The sequence below is a fragment of the Leptonychotes weddellii genome, chromosome 4, assembly GCF_054177405.1.
Source record: "Leptonychotes weddellii isolate Sample4059 chromosome 4, ASM5417740v2, whole genome shotgun sequence".
NCBI lineage: Eukaryota > Metazoa > Chordata > Mammalia > Carnivora > Phocidae > Leptonychotes > Leptonychotes weddellii.
In genome coordinates this window covers 139,745,311-139,757,596 of record NC_138372.1, presented here as the reverse complement: position 1 = coordinate 139,757,596, position 12,286 = coordinate 139,745,311, and the positions used below count along the sequence as shown (strand labels likewise).

The window sequence follows — 12,286 nt, the reverse complement described above, 5'->3', positions numbered from 1 at the left end:
TGTGAAGCAGCAGCCGGCCTTAAGTCGTCCTTTCGGCTAAGGGTGGAACAGCGAATACTAGTATATATTGTTCGGGCTGCTCTTAGTTTCTCTTAATCAAAATTATTAGATGATAGAATTCAAGAACTTGTATACATGTTCTTACTTGGTGTACTGATAATCACTTGAAAGTAAAGACTTTGTCATGCAAAAAAAAAAAAAAAGAGAGAGACTGCTGTGGCGAGTGGTTCACCAGATTGGTAGGGGCTTCCGTTAGACATGGGAGTTGACACCAGGATGGAGAGAAGAAGAATATTTTGCCCATTTCTGGGCAAACTTTTTGTAAACGTGCCATCCATTTGGACATTTTTAGTTAAATGTTTAATTAAAAATGGACATTGTTGATTAAAAAAAAATCAGGGCCATGCATGCTTGTGCTCATGAAATTATCCAAGTGTGCATACTGGTGCTTATCTTATGAATCATGATTTCTGTGGTATCATACGCTGCCAAAACAAAATTTTTAAATATTCAAGTGTTCATCAAAGAATGCTCATTTTTCTCATCAGTTGACTTTATAATGGTAAAAAGTTAGACAGGCTGAATTATAAAGTTGATGAACTGAGCTGTACTAGCTAGGGCTTTTTTTATTGCAAGTGAAAGATAACTCAAACCAAACTTTTTTAAAACAGAAAGATAATTCACTAGCTCACCAAACTGAAAAGGTCAGGAGTAGGCCTGGTTTCAGGCACGGTTTGATCAGGGGCTCCCATTTTGTTACTGAGATTCAGGTTCTTTCTTTCTTTCCCTCAGTCTTGTGATGGCTTCATTCCTAAAGAAGCTTCCTCCCTGTGGTCACCAGATGGCTGTACCCCACTTCAAGTGCAGGGAAGAACAAAAGTCTCTTAAGGAGAGGCCCCAGCAATTCCAGCTAGGCTCTTATTTGGGCATAGGTACAATGCTGAACCAATCATACCAGTCAGAGGAAAATAAAGTAGCTGTGCATCTTGGGCAAGTGACTTAACTTCTCTATTTCTTAGTTTTCTTCTTTGTAAAATGGGAAAAATAGTACTTATCTGATAGGGTTATTGTGAGACTTAAATAAGTTAACATTTTTTTTTTTTTAAGATTAAGAATAATTTACTTTTTTTGTTTTTGTTTTTGTTTTTTTTAAATTTTAAGCCAGATTACGAATGTTTTTATTCTTATGTTAATCCCCATAAATAAGTTAACATTTTAAAAGTACTTAGAAGAGTGCCTAGCTCAGCATAAGCACCATATAAGTGTTTGTTGAACAGATCTGTTGACCAGGCCCGGAGTCACAAGTCCCCATCACAACCCCCTTAGACCATAGTGACCGTGTGGGAAGAATGGCACAAAGGGGAAATGGATCCCAGGGAACGCAAGTGACTCATGTTCTCTAGAGGGCTGGAATGGCAGGAGTAGAAGAACTCATGACTGGATGAGGTGGAAGGATAGATTCGGGAAGGTAGGAGATTCTAATCAGGGAGGGGAGTTTCAGGGTTGGAGGCTTTAACAAACAATGTTACAATTCTGTGATGAAGGGGATCCACGAGTGGTTGAGTTTTGGGGTTACTGATGTAGAAGTGAAAGGTAAAGACAAGTATAAGGCCAAGTTATCTGAAGATTTAGCTGTGAAAATCCTTGGAGACCTTTATCAACTCAATTGGGCTGAATTCTGTTCTAAAAATTATATTTTTAAAGAATGTTGGTGTTTAACATTCTAGGTTCTATACCTAAATATTTTAGGCTGGGTTTTAAATAGCCCAAAGCCAAAAGCATCTTTGTTTCTTTTGTGGGGTTTTTTTTTGTTGTTGTTGTTTGTTGTTTGTTTTTTGTTTTTTGTTTTTGTAGGAGATCTGCCCTTATTCCTTTTTCTAGTCTATCTTTTTTCCTTTGAATCAATTTCACAGGATTTTAGGCCCAAAGAGATGTACGAGGTCACCACCAGCCCAGCTCCTTCAGGCCTTGAGGGTAAAGGGATTTAACCTGAAATCAAAGGGTGGCGGGAGGGCTTATTGAGGGATAGAGGGCCCCCATCCCTAAATGCCCTGCCCCTCCTCTCCCTCTCCCTCTCCCTCTCCTGGGCTTTGTCAAACAGACAGGAGGAACCACAGTAGTGAAGCCAAGCATGGGTTTTGTTGCTAGTGCAATTGGATCAAACAACACAGGACACTTGGGATGGAAACAGGCCTTCTTTTCCTTCCCTCTCAGGGTTGAGCTGCCCAGACTTTGGCCAGCATGAGTGCCCCAGCCCAGGCCTGCCAGTGGGTGCATGCCTCTAGGCTGTATCCAAGGCCAGGCTGGAACCAGGAACGTGGAGGCCTGGGGAGCAGTCAGCGCAGCCCTTCCTCCCCAAGGGGAGGTGGAGGGAAGGGAGAAGGGTCTGAGTTTGCTGGCTCAAGTATCCCACTTGAAGAGAGTCCTCTGAGAACCTAGATATTCTGCCGAAGCATGGAATCCTTCTTGCATTTTCGTTTAGAAATCCAATTTGGGGGACTCCACCCTCCTTCCTACACTGATTCCTACTGTTTTCTCTTTTCTCTCTTCATGTTAAATCATACTTAATGGGGCAGTGTGAGGGGTGGGACGTTAGAAGGACATCACACAGACCTGGACTGACTCCCAGCCACCCCCTAGCCATGTGACTTTTAGGAGAGACAGTAGACCTCTCTGGACATCAGCTCTCCTTTCTGTAAAATGGAGATCACAATGGCAGTTACTTCGTGGGGCTGTACAGGGGGTGGAGGTGGGGGGTTACATGGAATAATGTTTGTAAAGTGCCCTGCCCATTCCTGGAACATAGTAACATATCAGTAAATGTGGGTGATTGTCTTACTTCCTAGAAATCGGTGAGAGATTTGCATAGAAGGCTCGACTGGTTAGGGCCTCACACCCTGTCCTCACTGGCGGGCTCGCCCCTGAAACAGGAGTCTTTGTTTTGAAGAGTCTCAGCAGTGTAGTCTCCTGGGGGCTCAAAATTGCTTTGTAGCCTCGAAATCACTTCCACAGCAATCTTGTTTGCCCATCATTAATCCTGTTTTTAAGCAGTTTCCTCTGGCGATTAAAAAAGAAAAAACTGATACAAGTCAAGTGGGAAAGTGTGCACCACCCTGAAAGCTGTGTTGAGATGCAGGGTTGCCTTTTTAGAAGTATTTTTATTGTTCGTTTCATAATAAGCACGGATTTGATAGTGGGATCGTATTAATATAATAAAATACATTTCTATGTTTGTGAAATGAAAGTATAATCCCCATAAGCTAGTGTCTATGTAATTTTCACAACACAAATGCACTTAGAACCTAAAAATAGAAACATTTAGAAGTCTATTTTTATTGCTTGCTTTCATTTTTAGTCTGTCAAACCTGAATTTTATTTTAGCCTTTACCTTGTTTAAAATATATTTTTTAAAGATTTTATTTATTTGACAGAAAGAGAGAGAGAAAGCACAAACGGGGGTGGGGGGGTGGGGGCGTGGGGGGCGGGGCAGAGGGAGAGGGAGAAGCAGGTTTCCCACCAAGCAGGGAGCCTGACTCCGGGCTCGATCCCAGGACCCTGGGATCATGACCAGTCGTTTAACGACTGAGCCACCCAGGCGCCCCCAAAATAGTTTTTTACGAAGCTGCAGATATTTAAATTTTATATTGTGAGGCTTCAGATGGAAGCCAAAGAGAGAGAATAATCTTCTGTGAGCAGATTATTAGGGAGACAGCTGTATTTTACTTGGGTATTTTTCTATGGCTACAAACTTAAATCGAGGAGCTGGGCTCCATGTTCTAAGAACCAGGTAGTCTTCCTAGTTACTTTATCTTTGAACTCAAACTACTTAACTTTTATACCAACGGGAAAAAATAGTTCAAGAAGCAACTCCTAAAAAAAAAAAAGAAGCAACTCCTGTCCTTTAGCATTGCATAACAGCAATTAACATGCAATTTACAGCTGTAGGTAAAAAGAGAAATCAATCCCTCCCTCAAATGTGAAGAGCCAGGTCCCTTATGTTACAGGCGAAATTCAACACCATTTCACTCTATTGTATTTCTTGCTGCTTATAAAATGATCTCACCTTTTTCTGACACGGAATCAGTGCTTTTCAGGCAACTTGAAAAACAGCATTACCTTTTGGGCTGATCCTAAGTTTTGAAATAATTCACCTTTTAGAAATCTTTCCTTCAAAGTCGACGACATATGATGTGACTCAGAAAGCAATAATTAGAAATACAGGTAGAGATTTCATACAGAGATGTTGCTTCATCACAGTGAGATGATGTAACAAACAGTTTTCATTTATTACAGGGAAAAATTACCAGCCATCCGGATGGTAGGGAAAGGTCATCTATTCCTACAGACTAAAGTGTAGCTATTACAAATACTAGATTGTATAGCATCTTTCCTTTTTATTTTCATTATTGGCTCCTTTTTATTTATACATTAACTCAGTACAAAGTGTGCTGACGGAAAAGCTTCACAGCACAAACACTACACGGGAAGGCCTGATTTTTAAGGACTTTACTCCTAATCCAACGGTATTCAAAAAGAGGAAAAATGTAAAATTCAACATGCAACTTGATCTCAGTCACATGCATTCAGCTGTGGCAAAAGACCATAATAATGCAGGCTGCCTCTGGCTGGTGGAATTCAGATCATTTTTTCCTTTCCTCTCTTTCTTTTACTTTTCAGCATATTCCAGAATCTCTGTAATAAGCATGTAAACTTTTAGAATCAAAGCTAATAAAAGGTAAAAATTTGAAAAGAAAAATACCTAGTACAAATGAAAAAGACAGAAGATACAAAGGCCAAAGCATTTTTTGGGTTGCACAACCAATGCATGTGTTTTGGGCTGTTTCATCCGAATGAACCTCAGCCCAGGGATAGTTTCCGATGTCATTAACAAGCTTTGTTCCACCAGTAAATGTGCTCACGTGTCAGCCTGGCTGCTGACATGTGGCTGGGCTCTGGGCAAGCCATTTCATCTTCAGGGCCTTACTTCACCCGTCTGAAGGATGAGGTCCACCCAGTGTCAAAGTCCCAAGATTCAATTTCATATAATCTAATGTGTATTTTTCTAAAACCATCTATTGAAAAATATTCCACTTTGGCTCAGAAGGGTGAATTCTATTGGACACATTTGCTTTCTGCCAGGCCCTGGGATGAATTGGACATAGTCACGCAAGGAACAATCCCGGCTTTAAAGGCTTTTACCATCTGATGAGAGGGCCGGGTAGGAACAGTCGGTGGGGATATGTTAAAAGTAGGTGCGGAGAGCTGAGAGCACAGAGATGAGCATTTAGACCGGTCCTGGGCTTGGAGACGTTCTGCCCGAAGAGATGACATTCAAGCTGAGTTGCAGAGAAAAAATAAGGTAGCCCGACCCGGGAAGGTGCAAATGGCCTTTCTCTTTGCAGTGCGCTCGGCAGTGCTTGGGGAGTGAGAGTGATCAGTTTTAAAATTCAAGGAATTCAAGGCCAAAAGACTTTCTAGTGGTTACTCAATAAAGCTAGTGAGTAGTGAGCACCAAGTAGATGGTGTCATCCACTGTGATGCCCCTCAACATCTGGGAGGACAGGAGCCACTCTTTCTTTCTCTTAATTAACATACAGTGTTATATTAGTTTCAGGTGGACAATAGAATAATTCAACAATTCTGTACATTACTCAGTGCTCACCATGATAAGTGTGCTCTTAATCCTCTTTATCCGTTTCACCCATCCCCCCACCCACCTCCCCTCTGGCAACCACAGGTCTGTTCTCCGTATTTAAGAGTCTGGTTTTTTTGTTTCTTTTTCTTTGTTCATTTGTTTTGCTTCTTAAATTCCACATATAAGTGAAATCATATGGTATTTGTCTTTCTCAGTCTGACTTATTTCACTTAGCATAATGCCCTCCAGCCATCCATGTTGTTACAAATGGCAAGGTCTGTTTTTTTATGGTTGAGTAATATTCCATTGTCTACGTATACCACTTTTTCTTTATCCACTCATCTACCGATGGACACTTGGGTTGCTTCAATATCTTGGCTATTATAAATAATGTTGCTATAAACATAGGGGTGCATGTATCTTTTCAAATTAGTGTTTTCATATTCTTGTGTAGATACCCAGTAGTAGAATTACTGGATCATATGGTAATTCTATTTTTAATTTAATTTAATTTACTGTCTTCCAGAGTGGCTGCACCAATTTGCATTCCCACCAACAGTGTACGAGGCTTCCTCTTTCTCCACATCCTTGCCAATATTTGCTGTTTCTTACCTTTTTGATTCTAGCCATTCTAACAGGTGTGAGGTAATATCTCATTGTGGTTTTGATTTGCATTTCCCTGATGGTTAGTGATGCTGAGCATCTTCTCATGTGACTGTTGGCCATCTGGTTGTCTTTGGAGAAATGTCTACTCAGTTCCTTGCCCATTTGTAAATTGGATTATTTGGTTTTTTGGTGTTGAGTTGTATGAGTTCTTTATATATTTTGGATCTTAACCCCTTCTTGGATATATCATTCACAAATATTTTCTCCCATTCAGTAGCGGCCTTGTTGTTCTGTTGATGATTTCCTTTGCTGTGCAAAAGCTTTTTATTTTAGTGTAGTCCCAATCATTTATTTTTGCTTTTGTTTCCCTTGCCTGAGGAGACATATCTAGAAGAATGTTTCTATGGTTGCTGTCAAAGAAATTACAGCAAGAGGGGCGCCTGGGTGGCTCGGTCAGTTAAGTGGTTGCCTTCAGCTCCAGTCGTGATCGAGGGTCCTGGGATCAAGCCCCACTTCGGGCTCCCTGCTCAGTGGGAAGCCTGCTTCTCCCTCTGCCCCTCCATTCCCGCTCCCCCAGCTTGTGCTTGCTCTCTCCCCTCCCTGCTGTGTCAAATAAATAAATAAATAAAATCTTTAAAAAGAAAAAAAGAAATTACTGCAAGAGACACTATTATTAACAGGAAAAAAAAATCTGACTTTGAGGGTAGTCCTTAACTTTTCCCATGGAAGCATTTTAAAATTCCTACTGAGAGAGCACCTCCCTTTGGAGTCTTGGATTCTCTGATGTCCTCCCCATTACCTTTCTCCCTGCCCCTGCTACCACCATCACCACGGTCTGTAAGACAGCCTAGCCTTCCTCTTGCTAAACTAGACCTCTTGGAACTCAACTTGCACGAACTGGGCCACAAAGAGGGGCTGTGAGCCTGCCGTGTATCTTCGGACACATGCCTAAGGCCCTTGCCCTTTTCTCCATTGATAAGATATAGAGAGAACAGTAATAAAAGCTGCATACTATAACCAGGCCGAGACACTCACCACTGGGCCTGTGTCCTGCTCAGAGAGACTAGTGGCCAATTAGTTATGCAGAGCCCGCAGCAGGCCCTGGCGGGGAGGCCAGGTTTACCTTGGAGCGCTCCGTGCATTTCCCTCCGCTCTCACTGCCCTAGCCCACTCCAAATGGAAACAAGGATTGTGCACAGCCTCTGACCTGAGTGTGAGTCCTGCAAGCTTGCAGGAGAGCTGCTCGGCTCCCAGAGAACCGTTCGGACTAGGGCTTTCCGAAAGGAGGGCAACAGCGGGGGCAGAGCCAGGGATGGAGAGGCTGATGCTTTTGCAATCGGGGTGGCTGAGAGGGCCCTGTCGCGTCCAAGACAAGTGGAAAGAAGGAAATGGTCTCAGAGATGAACTGCCCTCGACTGCGGTCCCCTCAGGGATCCCTGCTGAGGGGACAGCTGTACTACTCGGGCTCATGCTAGCGGCTGGCACAATTTCCAGTGCGCATGCCAGAGCTTGATTCCTTGCTCCCGTGACGGCTCCTCACTGGGATTCCTGAGCAGGGACAGCTTTGCTGGGACCGACACTGCGTCTGCGGGCTACAGGGAGCTTCGGCTGCCGGGTCTAGGAGGCCTTCGGAGGGGAGGAATGACCAGGATGGGACTGAACAGCCATCCTCCGGTCCCTCTGTAAAGGGGGCTGTGCCTCCCCTTCCCAAACCTAGTTCTCATGGGTGGAGTGCCGGCATCCCAGCTCTGTCACTTGCTGGCTGTGCCTCTGGGGGCCATTTACTCTCTGAACCTTGGCCCCTCACTTGACAAACGGGGATGCTAACACCTCACACCGTTGTTGTGAGGATGAAGCGATGTTTAGAACATTGACATCAATACATGGTCTTCCTCTAAGCAGGGCCCCTTGCTTGGCTCTTGAATGGCTCTTGATGCTCAAAGGAATCCAGAGAAATGGTGTTAGGGTCACTGCCACCTAGAAGAAAGGAAAGGGGAATTTCCTGCCTCTTTCCTCACCCCCAAATAAATCCAAGATTCCTCTTATTATCTTGGAGTGGATGCCTTTCTGAGGATGATTCAAAAGCCAGAAACTGTGAAAGAAAGCAATGGTCAATCTAACTATAGAAACATTAAAAATATATATATATATATCCGCCAGGGGAAAAAATAAACGTACTGAAAGAGAGATGACAAATTGTGAACATTTGCTACCCTATCCAGAAGAGCTAGTTTCCTTAATAAATAAATAATTCCCATAAATCGGTAAGAAGAAAGCTAACAACCAAAATGGTCAAAGGCTACAAACAGTTCCCAGAGAAGAAATACAAACGGCCTTTAAAAGTTGAAAAGATGCCCAACCTCCCTCCTAATAATATAAATGTAAATTAAGACTACAATTAGATACCAACTTAAAACCTTTCAGACTGGCAAAGATCAAAATGTTTGGTAACGTCGTTAGTGAAGGTGTAAGGAAACAGACCTTTATATATATTGCTGATAGGAGTGGAAACTGATCCACTCTTTTATGATCCACTAATTTGGTAATTCTGTCAACATTTAAATTTCATATACACTTTGATTTAGCAATGCTACTTTATGGATTTATCTTGTAGATACATAGATATAAATTACTTGAAGATTGGCAGCAACCTAAATATCCATAAATAGAAAAGTTTTTAATTAGAATATGATAATGGCATGTAAGTGAGTGCAGGGTTAACCCTATATGTGATAAGATGCAGACTTTTCCAAAGTGGAAAAGGATTAGAAAAGTGTAGGGTGTATTTGCAGTGTGCTCTCATTCAGGTTTTGAGAAAGTAGTATCATCCTCATTTTACAGATGAAGAAAGTAAGGCTCAGAGGGAATTAGGCAGCTAGCCCCGGGTCGTCACATAGTCTGTGGTTGAACAACAGAAGCTGCCCAGATGCAGGGCTATCTGGTCTCGCTGGTAATAAAATCCAGGTTCTTCACACCATCCTTTAGGGCCTTCCCTAACCTCGTAAGCAGGGAACTTTCCTATCCAGTTTCCTACTTCTTTCCTTCATACACTTCCACAAACAAGACTGACCTTTTCTGCATTTCTCCACACACGTCCTTCTTTTTACTTTCCCACACATCTCTGTGTCTTTGTTCATGCTGCTTAGAGTTCTGGGTCAAACAGATCAAATGCTTCCTCCTCCAGGAAGCCTTCATTGATTGTCCCAGACAAAATTAATCTTTGCCTCTTCTAAAACCTTGAGCACTTTATCCCATTCAGAAATCTTTGGAGGGTGGGTTCTAGAGGGAATAGGAGAACGGAAGGGAGAAAATAAACGAGTAGTTATTGCGAGCCTACTTTGTGCCAGGAATGATGCCAACGCTTCCACACGAGTCTTCTCATCTAGTATGTTAAGTATTTATGATTGGGCCATAAAATCACTGAGGGTAGGATCCATGTCTGATTGATCTGACCATCTCTCCAAGGGCCTAGCACGGCTCCATTCCTTCAATGCAAACAATGGTTGCAATTCTACGATATGTCAGGGACCGTGTTGGGTGCTGGGGAAACCAAAATGAATAGGATGAGCAGGGCGGAGCGTCAGCCTTCCAGCTGCCGGACTAGTGGGGGAGGCACTAAATCATATTTGAACATTGTTAATAAGGGGGGGGGGGGTAGAAGAGGTTTGTTGGCTGGATGGATGCGGGCATCTGATTGCATCTGTCTCATGCCTGCCTTCACTTCAAAACTCGCACAGTTCATCATGAATCCAATCCTGTGACTGCTCATTTCACGCTCAGTGCTGGAGTTACAAAGGTCTCCCTCTCACATTGTCTAGAACTACATTGTCTGATGCTGTCGCCAATAGCCACAGGTGGGTATTTAAATTTAAGTGACTTACAACCTCAAAGAGGTGAGAAAAGCTGAGAGTCAGGAGGCAGCATCCAACATACCCCAGAGTCACGGATAACTGGCTGCTTCCCTGCGAAAGCAAGCACCCCCACTGCGTGGAGTCTCTCTAATCCTTCCTAGGACCACTTCAACAGGCAGCAGATACAGACTCTTTTTTTTTTTTTTTTTAGATTTTATTTATTTATTTGAGACAGAGAGAATGAGAGAGACAGAGAGCACATGAGAGGGGGGAGGGTCAGAGGGAGAAGCAGGCTCCCTGCCGAGCAGGGAGCCCGATGCGGGACTCGATCCCGGGACTCCAGGATCACGGCCCGAGCCGAAGGCAGTCGCTTAACCAACTGAGCCACCCAGGCGCCCAGCAGATACAGACTCTTACATGCAGGGCTTGCCAGCAACCCAGCCGGGCCACACCGCGAACGCGGGCCGTGGGACCACGGAGGACTCTCCGCTCTCATGGCCCGCCCACCGGGGGTGCAGCCAGGCGAGGCGCATCCCGAGGCCACGGTGCTCCCCTTCCTTCCGCGCACAGGACAGAACCGCAAGGCAGGAGTGGCTTCCACGCTGGCTCCCCGGGCAGGTGCCGGCCCTCCTGCCATCCCCAGGCTGGGGCCTCCTGGCGAGGCTGCCCGGAGTCCGGAGGAGCTCCTACAGCTGCCAGCAACAGGGCCTGTTTTCCTGCCCGGGAGTGGGTAGTGGGGCAGAAGAGCCTGGCACCCCCGTGGGAGTAATTTTCCTCCCTCCCTCTCCTGCACAGCCTGGAGACCTTCTCAGGCTCCCCTCCCCACCGACGCCTGCTCTGCGCGGTTGTTGGCCCAGCCCCTCGGCAGTTTCAACCTGGCCAGAGCCAGCCACTAGAGGGTAGTGAAAACCCTCTTTTTCACCCTGAATAAAGTCGGGGAGAAGGACAGCTCCCAGGGTGCTCGATGCTCCCCAGCCCCGCAGAAGCGAAAATAAAACAGAAAACATTTCAGAGCGAAATTCATGCAAACTCTATTTTCATGTTTTACATGAATTTCCAGTAGATGGGAATCCGAAGAAATCCCCCAGGAAGTCAAATAAGAAACCGCCCAAAGCAAGAGGTTTCGCGTCCACTTATTATTGTGGAATCTGTATTAATAAATTCCTCTAATAACATGCTCTGCACAGCGCTGACAAGCTAACAGCATTGCAGTAGAATACTGCTTGTTCTCCAGGAGCGATTTTCCAAGGGAAGGACCAATATGTAGGTTTCCCTCCCTCCCTTGGCATTCTGCAGTCTCTTTTTATTATATTTGTCACATGGCTTAAGAACTAAATTTAGAAATGAGACGAAAATTCAATACCTGCCTCCGCTTCGTTCTTGACAATTAGCTGTGTTCTGTCTTCCCTACTGTCCACAAGGAAAGCAAGAGTCACTTTGCGGTCAGGCCCCTTTCGTTTCCACACACCGACGCCCCCTAGTGGTGACACCGAAGTCTGGCCACAGACATCCCCTTTCGCTTTTGACCCAGCAAGCTGGGGGTTAATTAACAAGAGAACTGAAAAACTTCCCAAACTGCTTTTCTGTCTGCCTTTCGGATCATAATCTGTATTGCCATGTACTATTTTTTATCTCCAATGTGCTTGCCTATCTTTAGAGAGAAGTATATTCCATTCCTCCTTATGAGGCTGTTGCATTTTTTTCTCGACAGGCAAAAACAGCACAGAAAAATTCTTCTGTAAATCCTAAGAGCTAGATTGCACCGTGGCATTTTCAAAACAGCCCTGAAAGGTACGTATTACTCTCCCTATATTGTGGGTGAAGAAATAGGAAGTGTCCCTAGAAGTGTCTCAGCCAAGGCCACACAGCCGTTCCCCCATGAAGCCAGGATTTGAAACCTGACTGCTTTGTTCTCCCCTCTGATGAACTACTGGAGGACAGGAAATGTGTTGGGTCAGAGTCTCTGAAACCTGCTGGCCCCTGGCCTCACAATTGGCACATCCTAGGCTCTCAGAGCCTGTGGAGTAAGAAGAGGGTATGGTATACACAGAATGAGAGCGGGGTAAAAAGAATCAACAGGCCCAAAATGGAGTCCCTTGTGCTAGACCCACATCACCAAACTGGGACTTAATACCTCACCTAATTGCAGTTTCCAACCTTCCCAGGAATGTAATCTTAACTGGTCAGTCTGGAA

General features: G+C 44.4%; 1 long non-coding RNA gene across 1 annotated transcript in view; it reads right to left on the bottom strand.

The window, feature by feature from the left end:
• Positions 1-11,527, bottom strand: part of LOC145721149 (uncharacterized) — a 19,472-nt gene extending 7,945 nt beyond the window's left edge. The window contains exon 1 of the long non-coding RNA XR_014144614.1: positions 11,456-11,527. This is a non-coding gene — a long non-coding RNA (uncharacterized LOC145721149). The remainder of the gene's footprint in view (positions 1-11,455) is intronic.
• Between the last annotated feature and the right edge of the window lie 759 nt (positions 11,528-12,286).